The sequence below is a fragment of the Protopterus annectens genome, chromosome 17.part0 (genome assembly GCF_019279795.1).
Source record: "Protopterus annectens isolate FY-2018-M chromosome 17.part0, PAN1.0, whole genome shotgun sequence".
Taxonomy (NCBI): Eukaryota; Metazoa; Chordata; order Ceratodontiformes; family Protopteridae; genus Protopterus; species Protopterus annectens.
The window spans coordinates 601893502-601910407 of NC_056751.1; the positions used below are offsets into that span (position 1 = coordinate 601893502).

General features: G+C 43.7%; 1 protein-coding gene across 1 annotated transcript in view; it reads left to right on the forward strand.

Moving 5' to 3' along the window:
- Window positions 1-16906, forward strand: part of PPP6R1 (protein phosphatase 6 regulatory subunit 1) — a 3522349-nt gene that overhangs the window by 1926494 nt on the left and 1578949 nt on the right. The window lies entirely within an intron of this gene.

A 16906-nucleotide genomic window follows, 5' to 3' on the forward strand; every position in this document is an offset into this window, starting at 1 on the left:
CCAGGTTAAGAATGAAATAATGTCTTCACCTTCAGTGTTTTCAGGCAGACCAAAAGACCCTTATGTTGTTTCTCCTTTCCCTGTTTTCTAAGTCATCTATTTTGTTAAGCAGCCATATATTCTGTTTAGGCAGAAATTCTTTTTGGAATTCTTCCTCTTTGAGACTCCCTTCGATGTTATTTAGAGACGTCTCTATATTTGTTATTTTTGTATGGTGTTGCTGTAATAGTTCCTTAAGAGTATCAGTCTGTTTTTGAGAATTTAATTTGAGGTTTTCCAAGTCATTTTTAAAGCCATCCATCTTCAAAGATAATTCATGTAAGGTAGAGGTCATCAATTGCAGTTCTTTTTTCAAAACAGCATCTGGATGAGAATTCCTTGAGTTGTTCATATTCAGTGACTCAGTACATCTCCAAATTACTTGACAGGAAATTTTTTGTCTATCTCCACCAAAATTTATATTTATGTAGTTTTGTAGTTTATCTATAGATTTCTGATGTTTTAAACTTGAAAATAATAAAATTTTCCTATATTATTATACTAGTTTATGGCGCTCTCAAAATTCACTTTCAATTTCCCGACAAAACTGTTATAAAAGTTATGGAAGTCCATTTTACATGATCTGCATTGGTGTTATGTGGTAGATAGGGGGCTATGGTTTCTTGAATTGTTGCTTTGCTACCAATTAGTATGTAATAGTATGAACTTTAAATCTACACCACTGGCACCAATTAAAATGTGAGGGCCAGTTGGCCATAGGAATGTATAGTAAGTGATCATTACTGCCTCAGAGTAGGACACAGCATCTGCCACACTGAATTAAGATGTTCACTGACCAACTGTGGCTTCCCAGGATTTCACCCACCTTGCTCTCAACATATTGCAGTCTAGTGCTGTCTTAATAACAGTAACAAACTGTGCTGAGATAATTTTGCATATGCACACACTCATAATGTTTGCCTGGAGGGGGCCATGCAAAGAGCAGGATTTACTACTCTCTCTTAAAGTAAAACAATTGAAAAATACTTTTCTGAAAAATACTGGATGGCGCAGTGGTAGCAGTGGTAGCATTGTCACCCACAGCAAGAGGTTCTCCGGTTTGATTCTTGGCTGGGGAGTCTTCTGTGCAGAGTCTGCATGTCCTCCCTGCTTTCATGTGGGTTTCTTTGGGTGCTCTGGTTTCCTCCCACGTTACAAAGACATGTCTGGAATGTTTCACCCCGGGCCTCCGCTGAAAACTGGCTGCTTTCCAAGTCAGACTTTCTCAGTTAACAAATGTTAAATAAGTAAAATAATTTTTTTATCTGCAGGAAAAGCAGTCATTCTTTGATAGAATTGAGTCCAGCAATAAGCAGAGTGCACTCGCATACTAATAATTAAACTAACCGTTACAAACTTTTAAAAATAAGCAATAAAATTATTTACTTTGAGTAAATGCACTATGCACTATGTAAAATTAAATGGCAATGTGTAGTCTTGCACTAAGGAAATATAAAACTTATAAATGCAGTCTGTTTGAATTCTAAAAAGTATTGATTTGTTTCTGTTTTGATCATTACCTACTACTGGCTGAAGGCCGTTTGCATTTTGTCTACCTGTGGGCTGTGGCTTTTCAAAGGATTTAGCAGCTGTAGAAAACTCACAGGCAGTGAATCCTAGACATGAACTGTCAGTTAAAACAATCTTCTGTGCACACTGTAAAATGCAACGTCCAGCTGCTGCTAACAGTGGGCTGTCTGGGCTGTATTTCTTGTTGGGTTTTGGTTTTGAATGTAAGCTTCCCATTTTCACAGTCACTTAACTTTGTTTTTTATGTGTGTGTGGGGAGGGAGTCTACTTCCTAATTATTCTTGAAAAGACAAAAGTTTAGAAAGTATAAAATGAGCAGTTTCAGTTTCTTGTGCTTTCCGCATCCCTATTAAAAGAAAATCAGACACAGATTCATAGGATCATAGGAGGTTACTAGGCTAATGATCCTGGGGCCCTTCCAAGCCTAGCCAAGACTTTATCATTATTTTTTTTTTCAATTCTCTTATTTTACATGCAGCATGATTTTGGAAGTAAAGACCCCGTATTTTCCATGAAAGCCAGGTTTGTTGAGGTATATGCCTTCTTTGCAAACTCTTCTTGGAATCTGCTTTCCCATTCATTGGGAGTAATATACTGCCATGGAGTTGGTCAAGATGTTCTTCGTGTTTCACTGTTGCAGTCATCATATTTGGGTTATCCTGCCAGGAGTAGCCCTCAGTCGGCCCGAATACCAGAGGCTTAGTATTTCTGCGTCAGTTGCTGTTGCTCCAGGACTGACGTCAGGTCGTCAATGGTATAAAATCAGGCAGCTGGCGCCATTACATCAGTCTTTCTTGCCAAGGAGCACGAAGCAGAAGCAGTTCGCACTAGTGCTGGTTGCCCACTACCTGAGTTAAATTTCCGAATTGAAGTTTAAGTCTTCAAAAGCTAAGTACCCCGTTGGGGATCCTTTTTTCTTGCTCTAACCAATGTCAGTTCTTTCTAAAACTACCGAGTTTCTAAGGCCCAGGGTACGAACTACACCTAAAAAAATGACCCAAGCTCAGGCGCCTGCTTCCATGCCTCAATCTCAAATGCTTAAAATGGTGGAAGACCTTATCATGCTTATTAGGGGAAGCCAGCCCACCCCTTCCAAAAGAAAAGAGACTTGTCCCCAGCAGTTTTATCTGCCCAGGAGTCCAGTGACTCTGAGGTTTCTGAATATGAAGACATGCAACCCTTATCTGCTTATGAAGACTCATATGCAGAGGAATCCATTCCTTCTGCCTCTCCTCCTGAGGATTTTTCATTTGGTGAAAACCTACATACTTTAAGGGAGCATTTTCAATGAGAATGTCAGGACTATCCTCGGTCCAAAAAGAGACTCGGGTAATTCTTAGATTTGCCACAGCACAGGCCTTTAGCCATTCCTCTTGTCTTGGATGTTATGGATGATGTCTTTATGGAATCCAGTTTAACTCCTGGCAACCTTCCTTCTGCTCCCAGGAAACCTGACCGGTATTAGAGTCCCTGACTCACATAAATTTCTGTTCAAAAATCCTACTGCTGACCCAGAGGTCCTCTCCCAAGGACCTAAAGGAATAAAAGCAACCACAGCTAAGAATCCCACCCCCTCAGACAGGGATTCCCGAGCTTTAGACAGATGGGGTAAAAACGTATACACCTCTGCAACTCTTGCCATTAGAGCACTAATTTGTAAGTTTCACATGCTGAAATACCAGCAACATACCGTAGAACTCCTCAAACAAAAAATATCTACCTTTCCTACTTGTGTAGAAAATAAAGAATTACAGGAGCTTATGCATTCTGTAAGCCAAGTTGCTAAACACACCTTGCAATGTGGCTTTGAAGCCCTAGAAGCATCTTGCCAGGGCAGCAGTCACAGGTTTCTGTTCTTAGAAGGCATGCTTGGCTGAAGGAACAGACCTTGCCAGACCACGTCAAATCAAAACTATTGGACACACCATTGAACAAAGACAATTTGTTTGTCACCAAGGCAGAAGTCTTAAAAAAGATGGAAGAAAAAGCCAAATATATGCAAACAGTTAAAGGCTTCTTGCAGGTCCAGCCTCTGAGGTTCAGTAGGCATTGCCCCTCCAAGCACTGATCCTTTCCAGCCCCCTCCAGGCCAGCTCAGACAAAACCTAAGGGATGCAGACCCCCCCCAGACAGCAGTTCCAGGGAATGCAGAGGTCTAAGCAATGGAGTTCCTCCACTTCAAAAACAGGGAGTGCTAAGCCATCCCCTTATGGGAAGAACTCACAATGACTTTACACCTCCACCCCTTACCTCTGGCCCACCTGCTTTTGTGCCCCATGGAGGAACACTCTCCTCCCATGTAAAAAAACTGGGCCTCTATTACCAACAATCGATGGGTCCTCAATATAGTGTCCCAGGAATACAAATTTTATTTCTACACTCTGCCAACCCCAAAAGAGTTTCCAGATCTTCCTCCAAACCAGTGGGCAGAGACCAAAAAAATAAGTACATTCCCTGCTCTCCATGAGGACAATACAGCCTGATGTTCTTCATCTCACATTGCTGCAGTCATAACTAGTGGGTAGTCCGCTGTCCTCGGTCGGCCCGAATACCAAAGTATTAGGCTGGCGTCGGTCATGGTCGCTTAGATCTGACGTCAGTACGTCTTGGTACTAAAGTGCATGACCGTCATATCCCCAGTCTTTCTTGCCGCATGGTCCGAAGCAGAAGCAGCGTTTGCAAGTGCCGTTCGGCGTCCTGAAATTTTCGTATTCTGAGTTTCAGACCGAAACCAAGTTGGGCTAAGTACCCCGTTGGGGAATATTTTTGTCTTTTCTTGCCTCAGTTTAATCCGGATGTCAGAAAAAGTGAATAATTGTATTTCTTGTGGGAAACAGATACCTCATAGGGATTATCACTCTCTTTGCATTCCTTGCTTGGGGCCTGAGCACGACCTAGTCGGGTGTCGCTTTTGTGCTAAATTTAATAAGCGCACCATTAAACGTCGGTTAGATTGTGCTAGGCTTGTCTTCGGTAAGCGGTGTAATTATAAAATGCCGTCGGATCCTCCGACGCCCGCTATCGCTAAGAAGCGTAAGGAGAAATCAGTGAAATCTAAACAGGATGAGTCGTCCGTTCTGGACGCCGGTTCTTTAGAAACCACGGTGGAATCTGTGGATCCAGCCGAGGTTTCAGTTGAGTCTCAGGGGGAGCCTTTAATTTTACAAGATGTGGCCTCTCAGGAGTCGGGTCAGGCTGAAGGGGCCTCTCAGGTGGCTGTAATCCCTTCTCCACATAGGGTGGTTAGGCCTTCTCCCTCTGTCTCTAAGGTACCTTCCAAGGCCAGGCCTGGTTTGTCTTCCTCTGGCGTCAGTCCTACTTCTGCAGGGTCTGTACCTAAAAAACACATGCTTAAAATGGCAGAAGATTTGATTTCCTTGATTAGAGGTTCTATGCCTCCCCCAGATAAGAGGCCTAGGGTGGAGCCAGAGGTGGAAGGATTAGAGCACTCTTCAGATTACTCTGAGTCTTCCGCTGAAGACATTCAGGATTTTCTCCCTTATTCTGATTCTGACGCAGAGGATTCTAGTCCTTCTGCTTCCCCTCCAGAAGATTTTTCATTTTCAGAAACCTTGCATTCTATGAGGGAACATTTTAAATGGGAAGGTCAGGATTTCTCTGATTCCAGAAAGAGGCTTAGGGAATTCCTATTTTTGCCACAGCATAGGCCCTTGGCTATACCCCCTGTTTTGGATGTTGTGCAGGATGTTTTCTCTGAGGCTTCCCTTAACCCTGACTCTTTGCCTCCTGCCCCGGTTAAGCCAGATAGGTATTACAGAGTACCAGAGGCTCATAAATATTTGTATAAGAGCCCTAGGGCTGACCCAGAAACTATTAGCCAGGGACCTAAGGGTGTCAGGGCTTCTGTTGTAAAGAATCCAGTTCCTATGGATAAAGACTCTAGAGCTTTGGATAGGTGGGGTAAAAAAGTGTATACCTCTTCCACTCTTGCAATGAGGGCTTTGAATTGCCAGTTTCATATGCTGAAGTACCAGAATTTTCTCCTTAGTCAGTTGAAATCTAAGGTAGATGCTTTAGCAGAGGGCATAGAGTGTAAAGAATTACAGGATTTGGTTCATGCCTCTGATCAGGTGGGTAAGCATTCTTTGCAGTGTGGTTTTGATGCCTCTTCCAGGGTGGCTGCCACTGGATCAGTTATTCGTAGGCACGCCTGGCTTAAAGATCAGAACTTGTCAGAGCATGTTAAAGCTCGTATTTTGGATGCTCCCCTGCAGTCTGAAGTTTTGTTTGGTTCTCCTGTGGAGTCAGTCTTGAAGAAAATGGAAGACAAAGCTAAGTCTATGCAGACTGTTAAGGATTTTTTGCAGGTGCAGCCCCCTAAGTTTAGCAGGAATTGGCCCACTAAGGGATGGGCTTACCCTTCTTCTGATTTACAGTCTAGGGGTAGATCTAGACGTGGTAGAGGCAGAGCTCATGCACAGGGTTCTTTTAGGCCTAGGACGTGGAGTTCCCCTGCACAGTCTACAGGTGAGGGCAGGGGCCAGTCCTTTCGTAAACAGACCCAATGACCTGCATCTTCAGCTGCCCGATCCTTCCTGTCAGGCAGCTCCTCTGGGAGGAAAATTGGCACTTTTCAGGCAAAACTGGCTTTTAGTCACCCAGGACAAATGGGTACTGGACATCATAAACTGAGGTTACAAGTTTTATTTCCACACATTGCCCCCTTTCAAAGGCATGCCAGACGTTCCTCCTCAGCAAAAGGTGGAGGCTCACGTACAGATTTCTATACTTCTACAAATGGGGGCTATCCAACAGGTCCCTCCGTCAGAAGTGGGCCTAGGATTTTATTCTCGCCTGTTTCTTGTACCAAAGAAAGGAAACACTTGGAGGCCAATTCTGGATTTGTCTATTCTCAACACATACCTGGACATTCCAAAATTCAAAATGTTGACTTTACAACAACTTCTGCCTCTGCTAGGCAAAGATCATTGGATGGTAACTCTGGATCTCAAGGAGGCTTATCTTCATATTCCTATCAGGCCCAGCTGCAGGAGATTCCTGCGTTTTCGGGCTGGGGCTTTACATTATCAGTTCTCTGCGTTGCCCTTTGGCTTATCTACTGCACCCAGGGTGTTCACAAAAGTTCTGGCTCCAGTGATAGCTTTCTTAAGGTTAAGAGGAATACAAATTTATCCTTATTTGGACGATTGCCTGATTCTTGCTCAAGACAAAGACAAGCTACTTCACCATCTTCAGTATGTTATGGCAGTATTAAGGTGCCTAGGGTATTCTGTGAACGAAATAAAGTCCAGTCTAGTACCCTCTCAGGACATGTGCTTTCTGGGTGTGAGACTGAATACAGCCTCTCAGATGGCATTTTGACCCCGGACAAGCAAAGAAATCTTACCCTGTACTTCCAACAATTGTCTCTCCTGTCCAGGCTGACTGCAAGGACAGTCCTTCAAGCCTTGGGGTTCATGGCATCTTGTATTCTGGTGCTTCCCAATGCCAAACTGCATATGAGGAAGCTACAGTGGTATCTCAAAAGTGTATGGACTCAACACTGCCACGATTTGGACACTGTCATTCAGATAATACCTTGCATTCAAAAGGAGTTTTTGTGGTGGGCTCAGGAATGTCACCTAAACAAGGGACTCTCTGTGACCCAACCAGAGGCGAGTCAGATCCTAACGACAGATGCCTCAGACAAGCCTTGGGGAGCACACCTCAATGGAAAATGGGTTCAAGACACGTGGCCTGCCAGACTTCAACATTTGCATATCAACATGAAGGAGATGCTAGCAGTCCAATTTGCATTGATGGCTTTCAAGGATCTACTTCAACCAGGACACGTGTTGATTCAAACAGACAACACAACTGTCATGTGGTACATCAACAAGCAAGGGGGAACCCATTCATACCCTCTTTGCAGGCAAGCTATGATTTTGTGGGAGACTGCTCTCAGTTTGCACCTCACTCTTCAGGCAAGGTTTCTGCCAGGAGCACAGAACTCCTTAGCGGATGTTTTGAGCAGACAGATGGTGGATCCCCACGAGTGGAAGTTGGATCCTCATGTATTTCGACAGTTGACAGTGCTTTGGGGGACTCCAGACACAGATCTGTTCGCTTCTCCACTAAATTTCCAGCTGCCAAAGTTTTGCTCAAAGCTGTTTCATCCAAAAGCTTGGAAAGTGGATGCTCTTTCATTCAGTTGGAACAATCTTCACGTCTATGCTTTTCCTCCTCTGCCTCTCCTTCCCAAGGTGCTCTTGAAGGTCAGACAGGACAAGCCCTCCATGATTCTAATAGCTCCAGATTGGCCACGTCAGCACTGGTACCCTCTGCTGAGGAGCCTAGTACGGCAGCCTCCTTGGCCTCTGCCATCAATTCCACACCTTTTGTCCCAGGCAGGCAATCATTTCATCAATGTCAGGATACAGTCCCTGCATCTGACAGCCTGGCATATTCTGTTCTAGACCCTGGAGGGTCGCAGCTTCCTCAACAAGTTTTGGATGTTATTTTGGAGGCCAGACGGCCTAGTACAAGGAAAGTTTATGCTGATAAATGGAGGAGATTTTTTCTTTGGAGCCAAGAAAAGAGCTTTGATATTTCAGTGCCTAATTTGAGTGTTTCTCTTCAGTATCTTACAGAGTTACTAGACAAAGGTTTGTCTTTCTCCTCTGTTAAAGTTCATGCTGCAGCCATTTCTGCTCACTATGATTGTGACCCACCATTATTCTCTCATCCTTTGTTTAAGCAATTTCTTAGAGGGGCTAAGAACATAAGACCCCCACGTAGAGCTCCTACTCCTTCCTGGGATCTCAATTTTGTGTTGGAAAAGCTCACTTTACCTCCTTTTGAACCTGCAGCTACATCTGAGTTGAAGTTTTTGTCTTGGAAGACTGCTTTTTTGTTGGCCATTACGTCTGCTAGAAGGGTATCTGAATTACAGGCTCTAATGGCAGTTGAGCCCTTCCTGATTTTTCATAAGGATAGGGTATCCCTTCGTACTAACCCTACTTTTATGCTTAAAGTTGTTTCAAATGTGGCCTTAAACCAATCTATTCATTTGCCTACATTTTATGCTGATCCCCAAAATAAAGGGGAAAACATTTTGCACTCTTTGGATATTCACAGGCAGTTGCGTTATTATTTGAGCAGAACTAAAGGGTTCAGACAGTCTCAACAGTTGTTTGTTTCTTTTGCTGTGGGATCTCAGGGGAAACCTGTTTCTAAACAAACTATTTCTAAGTGGATTGGCCATTGTATTGCTTTTTGTTATTCTCATCATGGCAAAGAGATTCCGGCTGGAATCAGACCTCATTCCACTAGGGCTACTGCCACTTCTACTGCTTTTTTAAGGGGTGTAGTTACTAAAGATATTTTGGAGGCAGCTACTTGGAGTTCAGTGCACACTTTTTCTAAACATTATCATCTCCCTCTTTACTCCAAATCTAGGGCTGGGTTTGCCACTGCAGTTTTACAGGGCATGTTAGCAGCTCCCAATGCTTTATAATTTTGCCATCCTCCCTTTACCTTTGCTTTGGGATTATACCCACTAGTTATGACTGCAGCAATGTGAGATGAAGAACATAGTACAGTTTTGTACCTACCATAAATGTAGATGTTCGAAGATCCACATTGCTGCAGTCCAATTTACCCTCCCTCCTTCCCCACTGTGGTTTGGGGTGGTTGTGTGTTTTGGGTTGTAAATATTGTTTGTACATGGGTGGTTGGATGTTTCTCTGTGTTTTGGCTATGGCCTTTCTTTTTAGGGCCTTCTGACATTTGGGGCAAGAAAGACTGGGGATATGACGTCGGTCATGCGCTTTAGAACCAAGACGTACTGACGTCAGATCTAAGCGACCATGACCGATGCCAGCCTAATACTTTGGTATTCGAGCCGACCGAGGACAGCGGACTACCCACTAGTTATGACTGCAGCAATGTGGATCTTCGAACATCTACATTTATGGTAGGTACAAAACTGTACTTTTCCGCAAACCAGATAGGCCAAGGTTTCTATTCCAGGATTTTCCTGGTACCTAGAAAAGAGGGCATCTGGCACCCAATCCATGATCTATCAATTCTAAACAACTTACTGGTGATACCAAAATTCAAAATGCTCACCCTACAGAAGCTTCTCCCTATGCTTTCCAAGGATGTTTGGTTAGCCACCCTAGACCTAAAAGAGGCCTATATACACATCCCAATCAGGGATTTTTGAAGGAAATATCTACATTTCAGGGCAGGGTCTAGGCATTTACAGTTCTCTGCACTTCCCTTTGCCTTATCCACTGCTCCCAGAGTTTTCACAAAATGCCTTGCTCCAGCCATTGCTTTTGGATGACAAAGGAATATCCAAATGTACCCCTACTTGGACGACTGCCTGATTCAGGCAGACAGTCAGGAAAAGCTGTTACAGCACCTGACCTTTGTAAAGGACCTATTGACCTCCCTGGGGTATACTATAAACGAAAAGAAATCCAAACTATTCCTGGAACAAGCCTGGACACAGCATCCCAGATGGCATTCCTTACTCCATAAAAACAAGCCTTCCTGACAGAGCTACTTCTCTCAACTAGCCACCAGAACCCAGTTATCTGCAAAGAAAATCTTGCAAGCTCTAAGGTTCATGGCATCCTGTATTCTACTCATTCCATATGCCAGACTGCATATGTGGAAACTACAGTGGTACCTAAAAAGCCTTTGGTGTCAACACTCATGACCTGGTAACTATCATACCTTTGATACCCTGTCTAAGGAAAGATTTTCTTTGGTGGGCAGCAGCATGCAACCACAACAAGGGTCTTCCCTTCTCAGAACCTCATGCCGCCCAGACCCTAACCACAGATGCATCAGATTATGCCTTGGGTGCACACCTGGACGTCGGGTGCAGTCAGGGCCATTGGAGCTCAAATCGAATACATCTGCACATCAACCAAAAAGAGATTCTAGCTGTTCAGCACTCTCTGACAGCTGTCAGACCCCTACTCTCCCCGGGGCCTCTAGTGATCAAAACAGACAACACCACAGTGATGTGGTACATCAACAAGCAGGGAGGAACTCACTCTTATCCTCTCTGCAGGCTCGCCATGACCCTTTGGCACATGGCTTCAGCCATGCAAATTCACCTGCTAACACAATTCCTGTCAGGCTCCCAAAACTCTCTAGCAGATAACTTAAGCAGAAATCTCCTAGACCCACACGTGTGGCAACTAGACCACAGCACCTTCAACCTTGTAACCCAGAAATTGGGCACCCCGAAGGTGGAGTTCTTTGTCTCCCACAACAATCACCAGCTCAGCATATTCTGCACCAGGGAACCTCACAGCAAGGCCTGGAAAGTGAATGCTGTATCCTTCCAATGGTTCAACCTCTCGATCTATGCATTTCCCCCTCTACCATTAATTTCAAGGGTACTGCTCAAAATAAGGGAGGAAAAACCTGGCCACGCCAGCGCTGGTGCTCACTGCTGCGCAGCATGTCACCCCTGCCACCATAGCACGTACCTCAGATCCCAACTCTCGTGACACAGAAGAATGGAGAATTCATGCATCCACAGTTACAGACCCTGAACCTGGCAGCCTGGCTTATTCCCTGACCTCTCCTCCAGTTGTCGGCCTAAGCAAACAAGTCCTGGATGTTGTAGGTGAGACCAGACACCCCAGCACTAGAAAATCCTATGCTGAAAAGTGGAAAAGGTATTGCACCTGGATCCAGGCTAAAGGAGCTGAACCTGCACAGCCCTCCCTACCTCTCATCCTGGTTTACTTAGCAGACCTGCTACACAGGGGGGGGCCTATCCTTCTCTTCTATTAAAATTCATGCGTCTGCCATCACTGCTCTTTACAGCACAGAGCCCTCTCTCTTTTCTCACCCTGTTATCAAACAGTTCCTAAGAGGGGCTAACAATTTAAGGCCACCCAGAAGAGTTTCTGCCCCAGCTTGGGACTTTAACTTTGTGTTGGAAAAGCTCACACTATACCCCCTTTGAGCCCTGCAGCTTCAGCAGAGTTAAAATTCATCTCTTGGAAAACAGCCTTGCTTTTGGCCATCACTTCAGCTAGAAGAGTTTCAGAGCTACAAGCACTAATGAATGTAGAGCCCTTCATCATTTTCCATGCTGAAAGGGTCTCCCGCAAGACTTAACTCAACTTTCATGCCTAAAGTGGTGTCCAGTGTGGCTCTCAACCAATCCGTTCATTTGCCCACCTGTTTCCTTAACCCACAAATCAAGGGAAAACGGATTCTGCATTCTCTAGATGTGCACAAACAGCTCAGATTCTACCTGGATAGGACTAAATCTTTTAGGAAAACTGACCAATTGCTAGTCAGCTTTGCAGCAGGGGCAGAGAGCAAGGCCATATCCAAACAAACAGTCTCCAAATGGATAGCACACTGCATCCATTTCTGCTACAAACGACGCTGGAAACTTCCCCCTAAGGGGGTCAGGATGCATTCCACCAGGGCAACCTCCACCTCTACAGCTTTTCTCAGAGGGGTCCCTACCAGGGACATCCTGGAGGCTGCAATGTGGACTTCTGTCTGTTCATACCTTCTCCAAGCATTACCCACCTGTCTGTCTCCTCCAAATCCAGGGCAGGCTTTGCAACTGCAGTGTTGCAGGGCATGCTAGCCAGCCCCCAGTCTTCTTGACTGCCTCCTCCCTTTTCTTCAGCTTTGGGAATCAACCCAATTGTGATGACTGCAAGGGTGAAACACTAAGAACATAGAACAGTTGTGTACACTTAGCAGAAATGTAGATGTTAGAGTGCATTCACTGTTGCAGTCCTGGCTTCCCACCCTCTATCCCCCTTCTCTCTCTCTCTCTTCCTCACTCCTTACATGACATTTTTGGTATTTACTTTCTACTGGTGGTGATCTTCCACCATTACCTAGCTTCCTCTTTGGGGGCTCCTGACATTTGGGGCAAGAAAAACTGATGTAATGGCATCAGCTGCCTGATTTTATACCACTGACGACTGGACGTCAGTCCTGGAGTGACAGCAACTGAAGCAGAAATACTAAGCCTCAGGTATTCGGGCCGACTGAGGGCTACCCCTTGCAGGATAACCCAAGTATGATGACTGCAACAGTGAATACACTCGAACATCTGCATTTATGGTATGTGTACACAACTGTACCTTCCCTTGGCAGTTGTGAGGGACAGCAGTGTCTGGATTTGCAATAAGGTTATTGTATTTATTTTCTTACTTTTGTTTACTGGGATGGTCCGACTGGGTGAGTGCCCATTTTCAGTGGAAGCCGGGGAGAAAAGCTCCAGAGAAAGTACAATTAATTGTTAAAAAATTTTTACAGAGAATAATATTTGGAGATTTTGCAGTATGTAGAAGATTTTAGAAAAACAAAACAATATTTGGAGATTTTACAATATGTAGAAGATCCGCGGTGGTGGTGCTGCGGTAGCGTTGTCGCCTCACAGTAAGACGCTGACCGGTCGACTCTCAGCTAGAGTGTCTTCTGCGTGGAGACGTGCGTGAATGGGTGTACCTTCGTTGAAGGTTGTGCGTTAGGGCTGGCAACTCAGCACGTAAAAATCAACTGCCAGTCATTAGCTGACCGGAGTTCCGCTGTGGCGACCCCTAACCAGGAAAAGCCGAAAGACACTACTACTACAATATGTAGAAGATTTTTCTCGGCTGGAGCACCTTCTGTGTGGAGTCGACATGTCCTCCCCACGGTCAAATGATATTTAACGACATGTAGGTAGGTGCAAGCATGAATGGGTGTGCCTTCCTTGAAGGTTGGGCGTCGGGCTGTCAAGTTGGCTCCGTAATAATCCACTGCCAATCATGAGCGGACCGAAGTTCCGCTGTGGCGACCCCTAGCCATTAAAAGCCGAACGACATTACTTAGAAGATTTTACAAAAACCAAAACTTTACAGAGAACTATATTTAAAGGTTTTACAAAAATACTGTACAAGTAAAAGGCTAGTAAGGGAGTATTTTCCAGGGAGAGACAAAAAATAGAACATGTAAAGGTACACTTTGTGTACAGAGGTTTGAATTTTTGGGGCATATAGCAGATAGAGACTGAAAGAATAATGAGTTGAGTCTGAGAAAAGTTATATAGGTTGATAGTTTGATTGTGCAGTCATTTGGTAACTCTACTATGTGGGTTAGAGGATTCTAGGATGGGGAGACGAGCTTGAAAGGGACGGAAAGTAGTCAGAGATGTGTAGCAAGTAGGAAACGTTGGGGGGTGGTAGGGACAGTGAAGATGGGAAGGAAGAAAGCTGTAACTGAGGGAGGAAACCGGAGGGAGTGAGACGAAGGAGAGTAGTTATCAGTTAGGCTGAGTATGGTTGTACAGAAGGTGAGTAAGTAAAAATAAAGTTAAGAATGAGAGGTTGGGGAGGGAGCAGGTGGAAATTGTCAGCCAGGACTAGAGCGTGAGCAGATCTAGTTGTTCCCTAGGAAGTCTTTTAGTAGTTTTTTGAATTGAGATGGTTTGGGAGTGGTTATAATAGTGTGAGGGCTGGAATTCCATTTTTTGGCACTGTAGTTAGAATAGACAGAGTCACCAGCTCTGTTGTTGGATTTGGCTATATGCAGGAGGGATTTGGTGGAAGATCGGAAATTATGATTACTAGTGTAGGGTTGAAGCATGAGACGAAGAGCAGGAGTTTTGTCAGGTTGGTGGATGAGTCAGTGTGCGAAGGATAGTTGAGTGCATGTTAGTTGATGGGATAATTCTAGCCAATGCAATTGCTGTAAGGCAGAGCAGAGGTGTGTTCTGTGAGGAGAGTTGGTGGATTTTGCAGTTTTATTGTAACAGGTTTCCAGCTTAGCATATTTTGTCTCATAATCTTTGTAAGTAGATTGCTAAGTCTAGGTCAGAGGCACCTGCCCGGGTTGTTTACTCTTTTGAGAGGGGATACCTTTTCAGCCTCCTGCAGAGGGTGTTGTGGCATATTTGGTGATGACCACTTCAGTTATAAAAAAATAAAAAAGTAAAAGTTGAAGAGGTGCTGTATCTTTTGTGATGCATGTCATACTGATATCCTTGGTGTTATGAGAATCCATCCCCATCCTGGGGGCAGTCAAAAAGCTGGAAGAAAGTTAAAATGGACAAATGTCAGCCTGTGGCATAATTCTGCCCAAGAAACACAGCTGCCATTATCTTATTGTTTTAGAAAGTTTTCATTAGTTAAACTCTTTCACATGTATTTTTGAATATAATCTTTACTGACATTCTACTGATGCAAAGTACTCTAGTAGCTTTGAGTGAAAAAATCTTGTGACAATAATTCCTGCTTTGTTCCTAATCATCACACACAGCCTATTTGTTATTTTTTCTCTTTAGAGACCTCTTGGCCTGGTTATGTCCTATAAGATGGTATGTTTTAAAGGACATTTCTTGCTGTGACTGTTCCGTCAACCTTCTCAAACTTACTGTTTATTCCACTCACTAGTTCAACACCTATCCATCACCATGCCTGCCATCACAATGGCTGTATTCTGCATTCATCTTTTTTGCATCCATGCTGACATTGTTGTTTTTTGTACACAGTTGAATGTTACTGTTTGTCCTCTTCATATGTATGAATTGAAGACTTCCCCATCTAAGGAGTGCATCCTTAACAGCTGTTGGGTAGCGCTTTGTATGCAAGTGGACATTTGGCAGGAGCCATGCAAGATTCCTGTCGAGGTGGGAGTTCAGCTGTTAATTCTGCCAGTATCCAGTGGGAAAAATCTTATTTCAAATTCTCTCCTAACCTAGAAAGCATGGAAACTAAAATTTGTTTCTGTATCTCTATCTCCACCTATGCTACTGTTTAAGGTACTAACTTGAACCTACTCTAGGAGTCACTGCTGCTATGGCTGTAAACAAGTAATGTCCTCTTCTAAAGGAGAAAAAAAGACACATCAAAGGCACCTTGCTACTGCTTATGCTGACTGGTTGTCCAACTTATGTGATCTGTTCCTGAACCTGGTTTTCTAGTATTGACTACATAAACCAAACCTGTGCGGCAGTGGGCCATTCAGATTGCTGTGATACTGTTGTAAAAAGTGGAAGAAGGTTCTCTTCCATTTCTCATCTGTTTCTTAAAATGCACTTATACTGAGTTCCACCCTGAACCGGAGTTCAGTTCTTTCTGCCTTCCGTTTTTTTCTGCCAGCTCTTGGTCTTGGTAATTTGACCTGCACCATGCCCTTGTACAGCTGTCATTGGGCGTGGTTGCAGCAAAATTCACAGTCATCCCATCTTCGTATACCCTTTGTAAAGTCAGTGACATTTATATGAAACAAGAGGTGCTGTTATTTTTGCTTTGCCCAGAATATTTGTATTGCTGTCTTAGGTATATGTAATCAGATTTCTTGTTATAATTCTGTTTGTGCATGTTGGGGTACTTGATTTTGTGTACTAGACAAATGTTGATTTTTTTAAGCCACATTTACTTCAGTTGAACCACACACTGTATTTTATGCATGAAAGTTGTGGGTGTATCCCTTTTGCTACCTGTTTAATATAGACAAAACTGTCTTCTCTGTTACATGGTACATGTTTAATTGGCAAGCAAAGATTGCCAGATCACCATCCTTTTTGTATTACTGCTGTTTATAACTCCTGCTAATAAACGTTTTAGAAAGACTGACTTAAGCAGAAGGTCTTGGACACATTTATTGGTTTGTCGTAGAAAAAGAAAGCAAGTCTTGTGGTGATCATAACTACCAAGAAACTTTTTTGCCTGTTTTTATCTCAGATATTGCACTTTGCAACATTTTTGTTAGGTATAGTTTTATGAGTACTACCATTTGAGAATTTGAATATATGTGGTCAGGAAATGGGGTGTGCAAGTCTAGTTTAGCATTGTAACTGTAGCTGTTTCATATGTGCCATATATCAAAGGTCTCAAACGTAAATGACCAAAGGTTGTTTGTAGTTGGCACACTTGCCAGATGGGCACAGTCTCCAGAACTATAAGAGAGGTAGTCAGTATAGCTAGGCTGATTCAAGGGCTGCTTGAGTCCCAAGGGTTTGTAAGTTTGAGATCCCTGATTTGCATTATACTGACAAGTTTTGATATACACAAGTGGCATAAGGTATAATGTCTCACATCATTTTCAGCAGTCTAATTGTGAGGAGTTGGAGTTGTTTTAATCATGTATATAACCAAGGGTAGCCATAGCTGGCAAAGTTATCCTGATGCCGACTACTTTTATTTCGACACTTAAACTGTAACCAAATGGGGAAGATTCAAAGATGCACTGTATAGGCTGATTCAAGGGTTGATTGAGTCCCAAGGGTTTGTAAGTTTGAGATCCCTGATTTGCTTATACTGACTTTGAATATACTGACAAATTTTGATATACACAAGTGCACAAGTGGCATAAGGTCTCACATCAT